Consider the following 21,774-nt stretch of genomic DNA (forward strand, 5'->3'; position numbering starts at 1 on the left):
AGCGTCAGCAGCACTTCCTCTGGAGACTGCCCTTCACCACATGCCCCCTTAGCACTGTGCACCTTACCACTAACAAACAGTACACTTTATTGTAATCACTTATTAAATCATCTGACTTCCCCTCTACGCTGTAAACTCTTGGGTAGCACGGGTATTGATAAAATAAGAGATCTGTTTTATTCACCACTAAATCTCCAGCACATAGCACACACAGAACACACTCAATAGTTTTGGATGAAAGAACAAATATTTACATATTTCAGCTACTTTTAACACATTTTAAAAAGAAAATCGGCCTGCTACTTAACTCTGAGCACCTAGGAAAGCCTACATGTTCTATATAAACATTAATCCCAGCAAAAGAAGCTACAAAACAGCACTGGCCAATCTGTATGATATACAAAACGATATGACTAATATTATTTTAATAATAGAAAGTAACAAATTAAGAGACTATATGATAAACATTCCACCTTATGAAAATTATGTGGCTAACAACTTTCAACAAACCCCTTGGTCATGCTATGCTTCAACTGGCTCTTGTTTGCTTTCCCACGGTGAAAACTTCCACCAGTAAGAGCTCAGGCTATCAAGCACTTTAAAGGCAAAAGGAGTGGAGAATTCATCACCATCCCCAAAAGAAGCAGCAGAAGGAAACACTTTTCACCCTTTTACAGAATTTGTTTATATCCTGTACAACCAGAAGACATGTCCAAATATCCTTCGTGATTATCTTCTCGCTCTACCCACTCTCCCTGGGAGATCACACCTACTCCCCAACTTCCACCACCACCTAAAGACCAGTTCTTTCAAATCTCTGTGATGCTGACCTCTTTCCTACGCTACACACCCTTCACCTATCCAATTTTCCACTCCAAATCGCTGCCTTGGATTCCACCAGATTTGAAGTCTCACAATGTTTATGAAATGCATTATTCTTCTCTTACAAAAGGCTTCTCCTCCTCCAACGGTGGTCTCTGTTACTGGTACCAACCCAGGGCCCACACCACACACCTGCTCCTCAGCTTCAATGCCTTCCTCTCTCTCATCACCCATATATGCCTTCTCACCTTTGTCTTCTCTGCGATGCCTCTGAATTCCTTCCATACTTCTGTTTCAATATGGCTTTGAGCCAAGCTCCATAACCTAGCTCTATAACTTAACTACAGTAACTTCTCAACTCCTTCCCCAGGGATGCCTTGCTACAATTAGGGTATCTAACTCTGTTCTTCCATTACATTTCAAAGCAAGTATTTCTCTCTGCTAGTCTGCAGGGATTTCATCTGTCTTGGTCAACACTGTATTTTCTTCCAGGGCCTAATGTAACACTTAGCATGAGACAGGCAATAAATGACCAGATGAATCAACGATTCATGACCATTCATTCCTGAGGGCACCAGAGACAGCTGGTGGTCTCTGAATTAGATTCAGTTGCCACCCATAAACTCAAATTAATATTTGTCTAAACAAACTACTTCTAGAAGAGAAATGAAGACTAACATATGGTTCACTTACACAGACATATACTCATAGATGTACTTACTCATGGTGCCTTATATTAGAGAGATATTCAGCAATAAAATATATAAAAGGGTGGACAACCCCCCACCCTCTTTTTTTTCCAGCAGAAAAAGCCTGTAGAATTTCAAGGCACAGTTTTTCTGGATACCTTCTAGGATATTATGGGCAAACACAACATCTTCAAGACAAGTGTGGCCTAGGGAGGGGACTGGCCTTTAGGAGAAAGGTCCCTTTGCTGCTACCCAGATCAAACCCCAGCATATCTAAAAAGGGTCACCTTCCAAAATCACCAGGAGCTCCCACACAGCTCCCCACTGGGAAATTCTATATGAACCCATAATAATGTTGAAATAGGCTCTTCCGTGTTATGCAAGCATATATGTGTAAGCACTTATCCATTTCCTGAGGCTGAGAGCACAGGCCCTTACAAAAAAATCTTCTAAATTGTGCTAGGAGTGAATGACAATACCAGTCTTCCTTCCTCACCTGGGTATTTGTCCCTCAAGAAAAACGTGCTAACCCAAGGGTCCAGCAAATGATTGTTAAATAGGGACATTCCAAGCCATCTCAGGCCTGCCCTCCAGATCCAATGCCAACATGCACCAGTGACAGTGATGAAAACTCTCCCGGGTGGGATGAGGGACAAGGTGCGGGAATCAACTTGAATTCTGGCTGAGCCATTTCCCAGATATGTGACCTTGGGCAAATTACCTTCTTCCTTAATGGCCCTAACTCATGGGGTTGTTTTCATGAGTAAAAGAGTTCATATTTCTTAGCACATGCATGGCACAACTTCAGTGCTCAAAAATGTTAGCTATAATAAAACAAAGCATTATTATATTACAATAAGATATTAGCATTAGTATTAACCACACATCCCTTCTTCCATCTCCACAAGGGGATACTTTGCTATACCAACTATCTTAAAAACTAAGAGCAGTGGTTCTCAAACTTTTGCATGCACCAGATGGAGGGCTTCTTAAAACACAGACTGCTGGGCTCCATACAGGGAGTGCCTGAGTGAAGGGGTCTGGGGTTTGCAATTCTAGCAAGTTCATCTCAGGCCTGTGAGTACTGCTCTCCTGGAAGGACATGCTGACAAACACCAAGAGGCATCACTGCATCAGTGGAGGGGAGTGGAGGGTCCAAACCTCCAGGGCTTTCTACATCCCTGCCCACACACGGAATGCCTTCCTGGACCCCGTCTTCTCAGTAACTCCAACAACAATGCCAATCTCAGCTCAAGTCCTCAGGGACCCTTAGAAGCTCCCACACAACCTCTATGCCAGCACCTATTACACTGCTCCATGATCAATGAAACCAGCTCCTGGAGACCAGAAACTCCCTGGCAGCCAGGATCTCACTGTACTCAGTGCCTGGGACACAGAAAACCCTCAATAGATAGTGATGAATGGAATGAAAGCTGGGAAAGCCAGTGGCCAAAGGCAGGCACGGAACCAACTACCCTGGAAGGTCTTGGAGACCAGCTCAGCGCCTTTCTCTCAGAACTGTACACTAGACAGGAAGGGCTCAGAGTCCCTGACAAGCCCACACCTCTCCTACCCAACCAGTGGTCCCTTCTCTGCTCAAAGGACCATGAGGGCCTTTGTCTCCAGTTACAACAACAGCTTCACTATGTGGAGCTTCAGGCCCCTCACCTGCAAGGCTCCTTCACCTATGTGCCACTAACTACTCGTCAAAGCTGAGTGTTTTCAGGAGGAGGGGAAGCCACATTGCAATCAGGAAGCACTTCCATATAAGCATTTCTGGTAAATTGCTCAAAAGATCTCAGCAAAAGGACAAAGAAATTTCCAGGAAATTTTCTCATTCAATTCAAGTTCAGACCTAATCTTGTATTATTTGTCTTAATGAGACCCTCCTCCCCAATTGTTCACCCTTCAGGCCTCACAAAATCTGGATCTGTCCCTGCCTCACATCCTACATTCTTTGTTCCCTGCCCTTTCGGTTTTCTGGGAACTTCTACTTCTCATCCTCTACCCACTCTCACTCAGCCACTGCCATTATAAACCAAGTCAAGTGCACCTTTTTTAAAAATTTTTAATAAGCACCTTCTAGGCAGGATTTCAACCCCTCTAAGGAGGGGTTCAAGATGCCTTGTCCATTCCACTGTCAAAAGAAAACAGAAAAAAATTGAGGACAAGCATGATTTAGCAGAATATCCTAACTAGTTCTTCTAAAATTAACTTACAGCACCTCAGAGTTATTAAATTATGAAACCCCTCGATTTCCATGTAAAATTACTGGCAATTGTAAGGAAGGTTTCTTTTTTTTTTTAAAGATTGATTTATTTATTTATTTATTCCCCCCTCCCCCCCATTGTCTGTTCTCTGTGTCCATTCGCTGTGTGTTCTGTGTCGGCTTATATTCTTGTCAGCGGCACCCAGAATCTGTGTCTCTTTTTTGTTGTTGTTGTTGTGTCATCTTGCTGCATCAGCTCTCCATGTGTGCAGCGCCACTCCTGGACAGGCTGCACTTTTTTCATGCAGGGCAGCTCTCCTTACAGGGCACACTCCTTGCGTGCAGGGCTCCCCTATGCAGGGGACACCCCTGCATGGCATGGCACTCCTTGCACGCATCAGCACTGCACGTGGACCAGCTTACCACACAGGTCAGGAGGCCCTGGGTTTGAACCCTGGACCTCCCATGTGGTAGGAGGATGCCCTATCCATTGGGCCAAATCTGCTTCCCAAGGACGGTTTCAAGAAAGCAATGCTCCCCATATCAGGAAATATTATTTTCAATTATAAGGATGATTTTCACTCTCTTTCTATACAGTATAGTACTTTTAATTTGAAAATCATCTTTGTAATGTACATGAACTTAAAGAAATCGTCCATTCAGTTGCTATGGATCAGTTATTCAAGTTAAAATAGGAATTTTATCAATTCAGAATTCTTCCCAGAAAAGCTCAATGCAGTAATCTACGCTGCTAGAGATAGGTTAAAGGGAAAATGGATGTCTCTGAAAAAAATTATTTATACATTTATACACAAAGGCATTTCTAAATGACAACAGTGGCCTCTATTCACCTCGCAGCTTTGGAAAAAAATCAAATTGTAAATATGTTAAGGGACGTGAATGATATGAAAATTGGCTGTTCCTTCTTTGTGCAACACAGAGGGAATATATAAAAAGTTTTACTAATTGGCCCCACTTGGATATATTAGGCCCTTAAAAATACGTTAAGGAAGACAAAATACAAGTTATCTTTTAAAAATAGCTGTTCACTACCTGTCCCAGTTAAGTCAGAGTTTAATCACACAAGTATAAGGAAAACAGTGCTCATTTTATTCATGACGACTGCTTTAATCCCCAGGAGGTGTGAATGTATTATGAATATAAATTTGAATTCTCATTTCCAATAAATCTGCCAGATTTCCACAAACCATCCTCTCAGCAGCATGGAATAGTGAAAAAGCATGGCTTCTGCACTCAGAAATATCCAATATCCACATTCAATTTCTAGGTTCACCACTTACCTTGTACAAATTGCTAGATTGCTCCCTAACCTCAGTTAACTCATCTTCAGCAGAATAACAACCCCTTTGTAGATTAAGTGTAACAAGATAAGACTATAAGGTGCCTTGGATGGTGCTTGGCACAAGTTGATTCTTAAATCTTATTTCAAGGATGGTTTTCATAATTGCTGGCCCTTTACATGACTGACTAGGCTAATGGCAAATATTCTTCAAAAACGCACGGAACACACAGCAAATGGACACAGAGAGCAGACAACGGGGGTGTGTGTTGGGGGGGAAGGGGAGAGAAATAAAAAATAAATCTTAAAAAAAAAAAAAAGTACGTTCGCCTTGTATTTAAATGTTTAATTACTAGAGATCAAAGAGGTTCTGTGGCAAAGCCCCGTGCGCCTTTGGTCTGTTTCTAAACATCCGCCCTGAGGAGGAACAGTGCCCTCAGAATTCCCCTTTGTATCAACACCTGTGATACCCAAGAGCACATCGGCTTGACTCTCAAAGAGGTTCGCCCTTATCAGGCATTGAACAAATATTTGAATTGAAATGCCTCTGACTCAAGCCGAAAAAAAAAAAAGTTAATGGAAATCAGAATCTAGAGACCTGTCGGGGATCCTGCACCTCCGTGAGGCAGGTCCTCTAAAGCCATAAAGCCCCAAGCTCCCACGGGAAGCCGTCTGGTACCTGTACGTGCCTCCGCCAAGGTAACTTCCAGAGCAAACTCCCGCAAACACGGAGACGCGGCCGAAGCCCTTAGGCTTCACACAGAAGTTCACTCCGAGAAGAGAAAACCCAGCTTGTGGAAACCAACCATTTTTAAAATCCACCAGCGCACCATCTGCTTAACAAAAGGACAGTGCGCCGCGGGGCTGACTGCGGAAGCATTCACCTCTCAAGTTCATCTCCCTCTCCTCCCTCTCCCCCCAGCCCTTATCTCTCCGGCTCGCTCACCGGCTCTGACTGAGACACTCTGTAACCTACAAAATCACCAGAAGCCTGGCTGCTCCCGCGTGGTAGGTCGAAATGTCAACACAATGAGCCGAAGTTGAATCTCTGGGTCTCCAGGACGCGAGCGCATCGATGCCACCCAGGTGAGGGGCTCACCGTCCAGAGGGAGTCACGCAGTGGAGGTGGGCGCCCTGGGGAGACCCGAGGCGTGTCCTTCCAAGTGCAGTGAAACCGTGGGGGAGGCCGTCCTCCCCCGCAGCGCGCCCCCGCACTCCTCGCCCCGGATTTCGGTGTCCTGGCCTCGGGACACCTTTTTGGCCGCTACACCTACAGCTCCGGGTTAGCCCCTGAATTCCCATCCTGGACCCTCGGCTCAGGGATCCCCAATTCCCCGCCGCGGTTCGGGGCAGATACTCACCCCCAGGAGAAAGCAGCTGTCCCAGGCGGCGGCCGGGGGCTGGCAGCGGGGCCCGCGCGCGCCCCTCACCTGCGCGGGACCTGCCGCCGCCGCTCAGGGGAGCAGCCGGGACGCGGGAGGGGCGGGGACCGGGCCCGCATCCGCCGGCTCCGGCTCCCGCCCGCGAGCCCCGCCTTAAAGGGGAGGAGGTGGCCGCGCGTCACCTGAATCCGCCTCCCACCCCAGCGCGGGCGCGGCCTCCCGGGGCCCCGCGGCATCTGGCAAGACTCGGTCTCAGTCCCGGGCACCGGCTGCGCAACGAGGAAGAGCTTGCTTGCCACTTACTCGTCTGGGTTGGCTCACAGGAAGGAGAAGGTGTGTCCAGAAAGCCTAGCCGCGACTTGGGAGTGGAGTTAACTTGCGCTTTAGTTCAAAGTAGGGGAAGAGTTTCTTACCAGCATGCCTCCCTCTGCCCCCGTCGGTCCCTAAAGGAACAATGGGAAGGAAGCAGCCTGCGACTTTGCTGCTGTGACCCTGGGAAGAGGAACCAAAGCCAAGCAAATTTCTATACCTGTGCCACGTGGTGCGCAAAGGGGGCTCCCCGGATCCTCCGAGCTGTTTTCTGAGCCTTAGTTCCTTATCTGTACGGACACGCAGAAGGTGGCGCCCAGACGAGCTGCGCTGCGCGCTTCACAACGACTGTCCCGTACAGTCCCCGTGGTGCAATAATCAGCACCGAGGTGCTCCGTAAATATTTGCCGAGTGTTCCTTCCCCTTTCGTTCTTTATCTTCCTCCGCCCTCTTTTCTTCCTGCTGTAATCTTATTGCACTTTATTTACTCTATTTCTCTATCCACTCAGTTTCTTTCCCCATTTCTTAGTGAGACCGCGTCTACTGGGCACCAATTCAGTGCAGGGTTAAGATCAAGACTTCACCCCTATGAAACAGCGGCTTTTAAACTGGCTACAAGGGATTTCTGGAAACACGCTGTATGAGGTGTGGCATCTGTGGCTTCGTATGGGCAGGGGAGGTTTGTGAGCTGGAGAAGGGTTTAATTGGTAGTAATTGGTGATTAAGAGCTCTGACTCTGGAGTCAGAAAGATGTCAAATCAAATCCTGCCTGCGCTACTCACTGTGTAAGCCAATGAGTTCACATATCTTCACTCTCTGTTTCAACATGCCATAAAAGAGGATTAAAGTAGTAGCTATCCCATAGCTAGATTCTGAGAAGTAGTTAATTTACTTGCCGCAGGGTCCTGGCCCATGGAAAGTAAGCACTTAATAAAGATTGGTTAATAATAATAGTAGGATAGGAAATGGGGATGGGGAGGGCATTACATTTTAAAACCCAAGAACTTGAGAGAAATGGTTAAAAACAGCACTGCCATCATGAAAAACCTACTTAGGATAGCTGCCGGGGCTAAATCACAAATTTGTTCCAATATCTATGCTTGGCCTGTAATGGGTGAACATATTTAACTTTCCCAAGCCTGGGCGACACTTAATTATATCCCTAGATCAGGATGAGGAAACTATAAAACTCAGAAACATAAAATAGCATGCCAGAGAGCAAAAATCACAGGGTGGGAGCTACCTGAGGCCTTCTGGCAAATGTGGGCCTTTTCAACTGAACTTTTGCCTCAGAGAACAGAAGTCACCTGGCAAAATGGACCAAGCAAGGAATGGAGAGAAAGAGCAGAAGGTAGACGTAGTAACCATATCTTGAAAGCAGACTAATAATAAAACAAATTAAAATAACAAGTAAGCCAATACAAAAAGCTTTTGCCTCTAACTCCTGCCAGAGTGGAGTTCCTGTTCTGTGGTTCTGCATCTCAACCACAAGTGGAAAATGAATAACAGCACTTTTCAATCGCTAAATTCTACAGAAAGTGAAACATCCAAAGTTACAGAAATCTAAAATCATACCTCTCCATCTCACCATCATCCCACCTTCTAAAATCCTTAAGGATTTTTTTTTTAATATTGTCCAATCATATTACCTGCTCCTTCTAGCAGTATGTTCCACCCAGGGAATAATATTGTTGCTTCAGCCAATTTAGCTTTACTACATAAGCATAGCACCACTTAGAACAGTGTCAAACTTATTTATGCAGCTGATAAATTTTTAATACACGGCCGTTGTATTGGATTATATAATTTAAACAGATATTTAACAAGTCTGACATTATGGACCCTGGTTGATGATGTCATAATTGCTATAAATATAACACATTTGTAAGAGGCAGCCTTCTCTCTCTTGCCCTCTTAATTCACATAAGCACAAGATATTTGTCATCTGAAGAAACAGCCCTATTGTCAATATGATCATTGAGATGAAGTTTTCTCATTCTCTATGCTTAAATGTGTCCTATCAGAAACAATTGCTTTTATATCTTAGACAATGTAAGTTTGGTTGCATGGCAGTCTAGTAATTTCTTCTGTTCTAGTACGTCATAAATGGCACACATCTTTCACGTGTCCAGTGGGCCCCTTTGCTGTCACAGCTGATACTGCCTGACATACATTCCGATGCTCTGCAGTGGAACTATTTTAACACTGTTGCTGTGCTTGTTTGAATGCGCCAGAACAATTTAAATAGGACAGGTTACAATCACAGAGTTGCCCAGAATCTCCCACTATGGGATGACAGGTGTCTTCTCTAAAAGGCAAGATCCTGACTATAAATGCATAGGAGCTGGAGCTTCAACTCTTCTCTGCTCCCTCGGACCCACGACAGTCCTTCCTTGGGTCATCCCTCCACACTTGGTCATGCCTTCAATCCAGATAGGCTCCATTTGGAGGGCTCAGGGGTAATCTTGGGAGTACTGGTTTCCTGAAGGCCCAAGAGAAAAGTTTTTGAAATCTGCTGGGTTATATGAAGACTTGGCACCTAGCATCCCCCAAAGTTTCCCTGGGTGGTGTTCATTGTCACTTCTGGTGCAATAAAAACAGCTACACAAAAATGTTTGAGATGTAAATATGTAGCTCGACCAGGAGATGAATTCAGTCTCTTGGTTAAGGCACAATTTAGTCCATTGTCCAAGTGGCAAATATTTAGTGTGTGCTAGAAGGAAGCATATGTACTTTGTTACATGACATTGAGAAATTGGCCTCCCATTTACTCTTAGTACTAAAATGCTTTGTTATTATATTTACTCAGTTATGGTTTCTTCTATTGTATAATTGTCATGACAGATTATAGAAAGCATATCCTTTTGCTTTACTGGCAAGTGTGGAGAGGCCAAATTTAGTGGCTCATTGCAGACCTAGCACTGTTTCCCGCACAGGTGGATGCAGAGTTCCAATTTCTTAGACAAAGGAGTGGCCCTAACCGAAAAACGGTGTTCTCATTATTCAGAAAAATAAAACAAAAACTTACTATAAAACCTTTCTTTGGACACCAGTGCCAGCATTTAATTGTTTTATTACTTATAATCTTATGCAGCAAGTTATTTCAAAGACCTAGACATATATTTAATACCAGCTAATCGCTGGAAATCTTCCCAGGTAGTAAGTTGTTCAAAGTTAGACTTTTATGGGTATACATTTTCTGAATGAGAATTATATGGTCAAGGTGAACATCTGGTAACGAATGCTTTTATTACAAAGCAAAAACTATCTCTTGAATGGCGAATTCTAAGAGCCTTAGTCCCCCATTTTAAGATGTGTAAAGCAGACTAAAATTTACTTTTTCAGATGAAGGTAGCCTTGCCCGTAGGTGCTCCCTTAGCACCAACTTTTTTTTTTTAAAGATTTTTTTAAAATTTTTATTTATTTAATCCCCCTCCCCTCTCCCAGTTGTCTGTTTTCTGTGTCTTTTTGCTGCGTCCTGTTTCTTTTGTCCACTTCTGTTGTCAGCAGCACGGGAAGTGTGGGCGGCGCCATTCCTCGGCAGGCTGGCAGGCTGCACTTTCCTTCGCGCTGGGCGGCTCTCCTTACGGGTGCACTCCTTGCGCGTGGGGCTCCCCTACGCGGGGGACACCTCTGTGTGGCACAGCACTCCTTTCGCGCATCAGCACTGCGCATGGGCCAGCTCCACATGGGTCAAGGAGGTCCGGGGTTTGAACCGCGGACCTCCCATGTGGTAGACAGACGCCCTAACCACTGGGCCAAAGTCTGTTTCCCAGCACCAACATTTTTAAGTATAATAATCAGAAAGCCATCCATGGAACTAATTTCTTTAACTTTCCTCTAGATTAGACCTGGCCAGGAGAGAGTTTCACACTCTACAGCATTGCTATGGGCCCTGGTAGACTTACTTTACTGAATTTCACTTTAGTTTATTGCCATTGTCTGGAGTGAGAGAAATGGGTTGTTGCATTTATGTTGTAAATGTTGATCAGGTACATGCTTTTTAGAATTGCAGTGCCCTCTTTTTTAAAATTATCCAAAGTAAAAGCCTTCTCTCATCTCAAGAACAGAAATCTTAGGCTTGTTTGTGTCCTGTGGGTTTTATAAGTAACACAACTGGATTTGTTTCCCTCTCTAATTCAGTTCTTAGAATGCTCAAAATGTATTTTGAGCAAGTATTCAAAAATACATTTTTGCATTTGTACAATGGACTTGGGTGTTTTTTGTTTTTTGTTTTTCCCCCTTTTATTTTCCTAAGTCTGAAATGAAACTAAAGGAATTTTCAGGACTGGAATACTAGGATAGTAATCTGTTCTTTGTACAATAAGAAATGCGTTCCTTCACACCACTAACATACATTGAGCAGCTGCAACCAGGGTCACAAACAGCAACACGGTAGCCCCATGCAAGAAAGTAGAGGCTGTGGCCAACTGCAGAGGACATGCCCACTCCAGGCAGCCCCAAGTGCAGAGAAGAGGACCCACCTGAGTGAAATGTAGCTCACACAGCTGGGATGAGCACAAACTCAATCGGCAGGAGAAGATCAATTTGGAGAATGAAGCCAGATAGGTCGAGCAATATTTCCATAACCATTTTTTCTCATTAATCAGAAAAGTAAAATGTAAATACAAAGAGAGGCATAAAAAATACATTTTTTGGCTAAGAATTAATGAATTTTGGATTTGAAGTGTCCAGTCTGTTTGTGACTGCCTGGGACATATAATTTGTATGAATCTTAATTCTTCCAACCTCCAATTACTGGCTATAATGATGACCTACAAGGAAAGTACAGAATCACTAATTAATGGATTGAAAAGTAGTCAGGAGATAGATGGAGCCTTATTAAATGCATAATAATAATATTCTACTAGCTACTGTTGTATACAATTATCTGCTTTACTGATTATTTTAGGCACATCATTATAATAACTTTTGTTGCCACTTCCAGAGAAAACCTGGCACAAAATATAAAATAAGGGAAATGGATGTGGCTCAACCAATTAGGCTCCTGTCTACCATATGGGAGGTCCAAAGTTTGATGCCCAGGGCCTCCTGGTGAGGGCAAGCTGGCCCACATGGAGTGCCAGTCCACGTGGGAATGCTACCACGTGGGAATGCTGCCCCACATGGGAGTGCCAATCTGGGTGGGAATGCCACCCTGGGTGGTAAAGCCACCCCACACAAGAGTGCCTGTCGATGTGGAGAGCTGGCTCAGCAAGATGACACAAAAGACACAGCGGAGAGAAAATAAGAAGACAGAGCAGAACAGGGAGCTGAGGTGATCCAAGAGAGTGATCTCCTGTCTCCTACTCCAAAGGTCCCAGGATCAGTTCCCAGAGCCACCTAATGAGAATACAGGCAGACACAGAAGAACACACAGCGAGTGGACACAAAAAGCAGACAATGGGGGCGGGGGTGGGGATGGGATAAAAAAATATATATAAAAATATATATATATATATATAAAATAAAATAGTAAGAAATTTGACCTTAATTAATACCACATGAATTGATTAATTTCCAGAATAGGGGTGCTAAATCTTCTCTTTTTCCCTACTGAGAAATATCCACCTATAGTGAAAAATTGTACATCCTATAAAAGTAACTTTGCTGAAGGGAGAAAAGAAGAAGAGAAAGGATTAAACACAAAATATGTTTTGTATCATTTAAAGGGAAGAGAGTTTCTCAGCTATTTCTTTCAATATACAATATCTTTGATTATAATCTTAGAACTTTTTATAGTGATCTTTTCACCACCATCAATATGAGTTGTGACCTCTTTCCTTACTCCTTATGATTTTGCAGAAACTGAGCCATATTTGATGAATTGGCAAAATGAGGTTCTACTTTAGTACTTCTTATTAAAAATCCCAGCCTTATTTTTCAAACTGAGCAAGCTTCGTCCCTATGCAAACACTTATAAAATTTACTCAGGAATTAAGTAAAACTAAGAAGGGAATCCAAACTACATACTCACAATGGAGATGCAGTCATCTGTGTGTTTAAGTCTTTGATGTAGGAAACTTCCTTTCTGACTGAATTTATTTTTCTTTTCCAGCAATGGAAACTAATGATTATTCTTGAGAACCAAGCAAATCCCAGCATCATATTATTCTACCTGAGCATATTGATTTTAGCATATTACATGAATTTCAATTTTGTTAAAGCAAAGAATATTGCTCTGAGAGCTGGAAGTAGAGTCAGAAGGAGCAGGCTCAGAGGGCCAGTTTTTAAAATGCTTATAGAAAAATAAAATAAAATAAAATAATATAAAATGCTTGTGGAGAGCTTCTGTTTACTGCTCATGTTTTGTATAGCTCTGAAAGTGCACATTTTAGCAAGAAGTACACGAGCTAGAAACTTCCACTGTCACTTAATGATGAAACATGGCAGAAGACTAAAGGCAGAATTAGCAACATCATGAAAAGTGCGACTGCAAATCAAAGGGTGGAAATTAAAAATGAAAAAGCAAGTGATCAATGAGCAGTGTGAGAAAAGCAAGCTGAAATTTAAATGGATGAGGAAAAACTATCGTATACCATCAAGGACAAGAAAATCAGAATCTGTGAAAATAAGTAAGATAGAGAAATGTCAAAGAGAATGGCCACCATTTTATCAGAAATGATTATGTGTAGCTATAATGTATGTCAAACAAGAAAATGGATTTTTCTTCTTTATAATCACATCTCCCTCAGTGTGTGGCTTTTGCTGCAGCATTTTGACAAACAGCAACACTCTGCTTAATGACGAGATTAATAGGCTACGGTGTACCTTATCTGCCTATATTATTCTCTGAGAATATGAAAACACATTAGCTCCCTTCTGGATATTCAACTCAGGCAGATGCATATGTGCATTTTTCCTAAGAATATATTGTTAGAAAAACTTGTTTGTTAGAATTAATAATTTTTAGTGCAGTATTTATGTAGCAAGGGTTTCCAAGTTAGAAGCCCAATTATCTCTATGTACCAAAGGTGTCTTCCATTCTATCATTATCTTTTTCCTGGTTTTCTCACATTGCATTGAGCTCAGTGTTTCCTCTATACCCCTTGATTCCCCAATTTTCTCAGTCTTCCACTAAGAGCACCTGGACTCATCAGTTCAATGTATCCAAATTCTACTTTCTTCAAAGCTTGGACAAAATACTGTTTCCTCCCCTAAAGAATTCCCCCATTCTGCAAGCAGAAGCAACTACTCTCTCCCAAGAACCCCCATAGCATTATACCTTTACTAATCTTAAAATGCTTTAATCAAATGTCTCTATTACACAACCATCTCTCTCCCTGCCTGTCTCGTCCTCCTGCATCCAAATTTCCTTTGCTTATTAAGAGTCTAGTCTTGTTGGATTAGGGACCACCCTAATCTAGCTTGACTTCATCTTAACTAATAACTCCTCAAAGATCCTATTATTAAAAGAGTTCATATTCACATGTATTTTGCAGGACATGATTCACTCCATAACACTGTCATATCTTTCAAACTTCATTTGTTTCACATACATCTTTGGAATACCTACTTTATCAGATAGTCTCCAAAATATAAGCTTTTTTTAATTTCAGATTCATACGTTGACCCCATATGTATTAGTTATTTAACACTATTATCTAACACACTACCCCAAAACTCAGTTGCTTAATGCAACAAACACTCTCTTACAGTTTCTGTGGGGCAGGAATCTGGGTGTGGCTTAGGTGGATGCTTCCAGTTCAGGGTCTCTTATGGTTGCAGTCAAGCTGTTGACTGGAACTACTGTCATCTCAAAGCTCTGCTAGGGTAGGAGAATCTGCTCCCAAATTCACTCACGTGGCTGTTGGCAGACCTTGGTTCTTTAACACACGGGCTTCTCCATAGGTGCCCTCGGGATATGACAACTGTTAGTCGGAGAGGGAGAGAGACAAAGGTAGAAGCCATAGACTTTCTCTAACCTAATCTTGGAAGCGGCATCCCCTCACTTCTGCCATATTCTATTCATTAAATGGAAATCAATGAGTCCACCCCACATGCAAGGAGAGGAGATTAAACAAGGGCATGAATACCAGGAGGTAAACATCACTGGGGTCAATTTAGAGCAGTTCTTAACCAGGGGTCCAGAGACCCCCAGAGACCTCCAAGGGGTCTGTGGAAAGATTTCAGGGAGTCTGTGAGCTTGAATTGAAAATTAAAAAAAAAAAAATTCTAGTGGGGATGTGTTGGTGCAGGTGTGATATATTTATTAAATAATACACAGTATAGGGTGACCTTAGTAAGGGGTCTGTGGTTTTCACCTGATTGGCAAAGGGGTCCATGGAACAAAAAAGGTTAAGAACCCCTGACTTAGAGATTGCCTAGCATAACTAATTAGCAAACAGGTATATAATAAATGCCTGAAGAATAAATCAATATTCTGCTTACGGTGTATTGAGCTCCTTGAATCTGTGGGTTATTTTTTATCAAATTTGGAAAATTGTCATTCATTATTCTTCAAATGTTTTTTTCTTTTCCCCTTTATCCCCCCTTCTTTTGGATTTACATACATATTAGGCGGCTTGATATTTTCCCACAGCTCATTAATCCTCTGTTCATGTTTTTTCAAACTCTTTTTTTCTTTGTGTATCATTTTAGATAGAATATATTCCTATATGTTCAAGTTAATTAATATTTCCTTCTGCAGTATCTGCTGTTAATTCTATCCAGTGTATTTTTCATCTCAAACATTGTATTTTTCATTTTTAGAATTTGATTTGGATCTTTTGTATATCTTTTTTTTTTTCTTAGCGTAATACCTTCCTCAACTTTTGCTGAACATGTAGAATTTAATTTAATATTGATAATCTTTTTTTATCCTCCTAGTCTTCCAATTCTATCATCTTTTCTTTTCTGGGTTTGTTTCTATTGACTGATTTTTCTACTTGTTATAGGTTGTTTTTCTTTTTTTACTGTATGACATTTGTTCTACATTTTTTCTTTGGTATTTTGGTTTAGCAGTAGTGGCGGTTATTCCTAATAATAGCCATCTATGCAGCTTTCTCAAATGTGTGGTTCTCAGACACCTGGGGTCCATGAGACCCCTTCAGTGGGTCAACAGGTTTCAAAAATATTTAATAATAGTAACTAATAAATAAATATTATATAATAGTAAGATCTTATTGGTTTTCACTTTGAAGACATTGCATCAATGTTGAGAAATAATGATGAGTAAAAACTTCTGGTGCTTATCATGAATCAAAAGAGTGATATGAAACTGTACCAATATCATTGTTTTCTTTACCATCATGCACTCATATTAATAAGAAAACTCCAGTTTAAGTTAAGACTATTCTTTTCTTTTTTTTTTTTTAAAGATTTATTTATTTATTTAATTTCCTCCCCCCTCCCCTGGTTGTCTGTTCTCTGTGTCTATTTGCTGCGTCTTGTTTCTTTGTCTGTTTCTGTTGTCGTCAGCGGCACGGAAAGTGTGAGCGGCGCCATTCCTGGGCAGGCTGCACTTTCTTTCGCGCTGGGCGGCTCTCCTTATGGGTGCACTCCTTGCCCGTGGGGCTCCCCTACGCGAGGGACACCCCTGCGTGGCAGGGCACTCCTTGCGCGCATCAGCACTGCGCATGGGCCAGCTCCACACAGAAGACTATTCTTAAAAAAAACAATGTAATTAGTCAATCTCAATCTTTCAACATGCCATTTTTAATATTCAGCATGATGATATGTGAAGTACACATACAGCATATTATACATGTATACCACATAATTTATGATGCTACGTAATAAAGCTATATATGAAATAAAATAGTTCTGCTGCATAATGAAGCACATATATATTTTTAATGTAATATTATTACAAAGTCAATTAAAAAAAAAGAAAAAAAATAAATGTAATAGAGAATAAAATGTTCCTTTATATGGTTTGGGATTCTGCATCATTGCAACAAAGCTTTAAAAAACTACCATTTGTTGAGTTTCATGTAATATCAAAGAGCTTTTACAATTATCTTAAAAGACTATTAAAATGTCTTTTCAAACTATATACCTGTATAAGGCTGGATTTTCTCCAGATATGTTAACCAAAGCAACATATTGCAAAAGGTTGAATACAGAAGGAGATGTAAGAATCCATCTTAAGCCGGGCATTAAAAAATTTGCAAAAATGGAACACAATGCCATTCTTCTCATTAATTTTCTTTATTTGGAAAATGGAATAACTTTTCATAAAAAATACATGAACACACAATGTGTTTATTGCTACTTTAAAGGAATTAAATAAATATTTTCAAAAATTTTAGCTTTGATTTCTAATACTGTAAATATTGAAAAATATGTTATAGCAGTTTGGTATTATTGATGAATTCCAAAAAGAAATATTGGATTATGTTTGTAAACTGATCTTTTCCTCTGGGCATGTTAGATTATATTGGATTCATAGGTTTACTTGATTAAGTAATTATGTAAACCTCTTGTACCAGTAGGGCAGATAAAAGACATGGCAAAGGACAGAGTTGAGGGTTCTTAATGTTGGAGTTTCAATGTTGGAATTTGATGCTGAAGTCTTAAGCTGGAGCCTCGGGGAAATAAGCACACAGAGGAAAGAGAAGCAAGCCCCAGGAAGAGAGGAACCTTGAACCCAGAGAGAAGCAAGTCCCTGGAAGGGAGGAACCCAGGAAGCTGGAATCCTCGCAGCCATCATCAGCCATCTTGCTCCAACACATGAAAACAGACTTTGGTGAGGGAAGTAACTTATGCTTATGGCCTAGTATCTGTAAACTCCTACCCAAATAAAAACCCTTTATAAAAACCAACCAATTTCTGGTATTTTGCATCAGCACCCCTTTGGCTGACTAATACATATATCTCATACAGACAAAAATTCTTTAAGGACTTCGATAATTTTTAAGAGTGTAAAGGGACCCTGAAATCAAAAAGTTTGAGAACTTTTGATCTAACATGTAGTAGATGGTACGTATCTGGCACTAGGCCTAACTCTTTATGTGGACTATTTCATTAAATTCTCCCAGTAACCTGTGAGATGAATATGGATACAAGGATTCTAGCCACTTTATATTTAAGGAAGCTGAAGCTTGGAGAGGTTGAGTACCTTGCCCAAAGACATACAGCTAGTAAGCCACAGCACCAGGGTATGAATGTTTTCATTTCTATTGAAACTTAAAAGACTTTCTCTCTGACTGTATATCTTTAACTATTCCAGTAAAAAAAAAGCTTCATAGTTTCATGTAGAAGACTATATGAGAGAAAAGACTTAAACACATTTTTTAAAATCACGGAGAAACGCACTAAGTGTCAGGATATCTGACTTCATAATTCAACTCTTCAGCAAATTATAGTGTCATTTATCAGGCATTCAGTTTCTTGAAGAGGTTGTAGAGATGAACAATCCTTTTCAACCCCTCAAAATTCACTGTTACAATTATTATTTTCAATTTGTTTACTCTGACTATCTTATGGATACCTCTGAGAATTAGGTCCAAGCCCAAAATTCTTATAATATCAGTAGCATCCAGTCAGAGGTTTGATGGCCGTGACATTATCAGTGTTGATTCATTGAGTTGATCAAATTTCAACCAAAAGCAAAGAAACAGCATCTTAGACAATCTAAGAAGTCTTGTTATGGGAATAGTATACTTACATGAAGTATGAGCTTTTATGGATCTTGCAGTAAAATTTTATAAATGTTTGCCTTGGTGCTAACTGGTATCTTTGCACAAGTAATAATGATATTTAAGACTTCACATGAGGCTCATCTCTCTGAATATTTGCTAAGCTTTAGAATGTCAGCCAGGCAAATTTCCATGGCCCGATGCCACCATTTCTAGGTCAAGAACTTCTCATTTCTTTGAAATGTATCAAGAATATGCCAGCTTTTCCTCAAGTCACTTGGACAAGATCTCATTGCATTCTAGATTAACATGACCTAAAATAATTTGGAAATGAAGTCACCAAGCATGAAGTCACTGAGCACCTTTGCCTTCCAATGTAACTGGCAAACAGTCAAAGAGATGACTCATGAGTCAAGGCACCCATACCCTTCTCCCATTTGTAAGCCAAACAGAGGTGTGAATACATCATCGAAAGATTCCTATAAAAATGACATGTGCTCTATTAATGTACTCAGATGAATAAGTCTTGTACATCCAAACTGTCTGTGAAGTGAGTTGCTACGTGTTGTGTCCAGGAAACAAAGATTCAGGAAAATCAGATACTTTCATCAAATGACTTCTTTATTACTTACACAGCATAAAGGGTCCAATAGAATAGGGGGAAGAAATCCCAAAGTGGCCAGTCTCCCAGGAAAGCCAAACTGCTCTCCTCAGGGTTGGTGGATGGCAGCTTCTCACAGACCACATCATGTCCAAGGGGGGAGACACCTGTACTGTCTGGGGGGATATTTATATGTTTAAAAGGAAGGGGAGTGGAGGGCTGCCAGTGAGAGTTCTCATCTTCTTAGGCAGCTGGGATTGCTTGTACCCAGTCTCTGGGTTTAAGGTAAGGTCGATCCTTTTCATTAGAACTCTCATCTTTCTGGGCTGTAGGATGGCAACAAACTGAAACTTCTGCACATGAAAGACAAGGAGGCAGGGGTAGGCTAGGGTTAGGAGATGCCGCTAGTTATGTCCGTTTCCTTCAAGGTGTTGTCTGATGGGTAGTGTTCTTGCCCATCCTAAATCCAATCTGGTATGTCCTATTATACAATCGGACATTGCCACCTCTGGGACCATCTGTGCACACAACAAAATCACATTAGGTTCCATTTCAAGTTTGTTCTCCTTTTTAAAAGTATTACTCAAGATTTGGTTGATCATTCTTTTTTCTGTTTGCCTAATGTATCCTATAATTGGAACAAAAAAATTTCCAGCATGAGTACTCCAAAGTCTTGCACTATGTTTTAGGTGTTTTGTGACCCACACTGGGGAGGTAGGATGGCCTTAATGAGACCAAAACTGAAAACAAATAGATAAATTAAAGAGAATGTGAGTTTAAACTAACTCACCCACTTATTTTCTGTGTCCTTAAGCAAATGACTGTCCCTTGCTGAGCTTTTTCCTCATACATGTGTTGGAAATAATATCTACATTGGAGGATTGGTGTGGGGATGATAAAAATTTTAAATGTATCAGAAGCAAAACAAATTCTCAGTATTTGATGAAGGTGGTGGTAATAATAACAATGATAATGATTATGAAGCTCATGCATGCAGGTAATTCTGTGCTCAACTTCATTAGATTTTTTTCAAAGTTTTATTATGAAAAATTTCAAACGTCAACAAAATTATAAGATTTTACCATGAAAATTACATATCTGCCCCTATATTCCATCATGGATTTGTTATGTATCTGTCCAACTATCCATTTCTCTATCATCCATCACTGTACTTAATTTTTGACACATTTTAAAGTCAAATGCATGTATCAGTAGAAATAACTCCATGTGTATCATTAGCTAGAACCCAAAATTTGCATTTTCTTTTGATGTAAAATTTTACATATTGGCATATCAACATACGTAGACATATTGAGATATATCCATTGTGAAATTGATATATTTGATATATATTTGATAAATGTAAATTGTAAATTGATATATTTCATAAAATGAAATGCACAAACCTTAAATGTACATTCAGTGTGTTTTGATAAATAAATACACCTGTGTAACCAATGTACAGGCCTTTACTCTCACTCCCCAAAGGTCCTTCATGTCCCTTCTCGGTCAATGCCATCCCTGCATACTAACTCACAGACAGGCAACCTTGGTGCTGGCAATTTTTTCATCATAGATTACTTTTGCCTACTGTAGAACTTCAAATAAATGGGACTATTTATTTATCCTCTTTTATCTAAGTTTTTTGGTGATTCCTCCATTTTGTTGTATTCATAGTATGTTCTTTTATTTCTAAGCAATATTCCATTGTGTGAATTTAGCACAGTTTGTTTTTCCTTTCTATTGATGATCATCTGAGTTATTTCCAGTTTGGGTTTATTATTGAATAAAGCTGCTATAAACATTTTTGAACAAGCCATATGTTCTTATTTATTATATATATTTATTAGATTTTTGAGGTCTGAGGCATTGGCTGTCTTCCTTTTCTTTTTGTTCCCTAAATATCTGCTTTAAAATTGGACAGAGAAGCTTGAAACATGCTCATTCTTACACACGTACACAACACACATTAAATAACAAAGTCACTAAAAGAACAAAAGAAAAGATAATCAGTTATTTGCTCCTTTCTCACAGGAAGGCTTTTCATGAGCTAACAATGTATAGTTGTGGGGTCTTTCTTTTCCATAACTGTATGAAAAATTATGGTCTTAATCCTGAATTGAACTGAGATCACAGTTGCATTATTTACCTATTTTGTTGAAAACAATAATCAGGTACCCTTGATTAGGTAAGTTGTTAATACTTTTATAAAAATGCCTTAAAGATAAAGAGCCACGAGATCAGCTACCAGAGACCACTAAAGTCAGTGGCATTTGACAAAGTTTTAGGGACCTCAGGTCAAGAATGCTGGTCTCAGGTGCACCAATTATGGCACTATGGTCCCCCTTTTCCTGTCGGTTTATAATGTTTCTATTCTGTTCTTCAGGGTGCTGTGATATACTGTTTGAAACACAAAGGACACTGTTGCCACCCGTCCTGGAACTCAAAGTCAGCACTGTAGTTTAGGAAAAATACTAGCACAAAGGTTGAGAGACTTAAGGTCTAGTACAATCTCTGCCATGGAACTGCCATGCCTCTTTGGGCAAAGTCTTTCTCCCCTAAGATCCTCAGCTTTCCAATGAGTAAAATAATGGCTGTGGGCCAAAGCATCACTGAACTGTTGTGGTGGCTAATAAAGGCAACTCTAGAATATTATCTCAAAACTCAAGTGAAATTTAGACTTAGAATCTATCCTGTCTTCTCTTTAGATTCTTCTTAGGATTTTTAAGGCTTGAATTCTTTCCTTGACTCACCATTAATTCTAGAGCTTACCTTTACTGAGTACTGCTCTGTGCTAGACACATCATTCCATACAAATAACCCCACCCCCTATCCTCAAGGTCAAGACAGTAAGTGCTGGAATTTGAACCTGATTTTTCT

At 40.6% G+C, this 21,774-nt stretch overlaps 1 protein-coding gene across 5 annotated transcripts in view; it reads right to left on the reverse strand.

Moving 5' to 3' along the window:
* The window catches only part of MCTP2 (multiple C2 and transmembrane domain containing 2), a 258,051-nt gene extending 250,979 nt beyond the window's left edge, over positions 1-7,072 (reverse strand). For 2 of the 5 annotated variants that reach the window (XM_058294640.2, XM_071214339.1), the window contains exon 1: positions 6,382-6,494. The gene's annotated coding sequence lies outside the window, so the exon portion shown is untranslated. Of the gene's footprint in view, positions 1-6,381; positions 6,500-6,931 lie in introns of those variants that run through there. The other 3 variants (XM_071214337.1, XM_058294644.2, XM_071214338.1) reach the window with 3 other exon arrangements.
* Positions 7,073-21,774: the final 14,702 nt, after the last annotated feature.

The sequence above is a fragment of the Dasypus novemcinctus genome, chromosome 3 (genome assembly GCF_030445035.2).
Source record: "Dasypus novemcinctus isolate mDasNov1 chromosome 3, mDasNov1.1.hap2, whole genome shotgun sequence".
Lineage (NCBI taxonomy): Eukaryota > Metazoa > Chordata > Mammalia > Cingulata > Dasypodidae > Dasypus > Dasypus novemcinctus.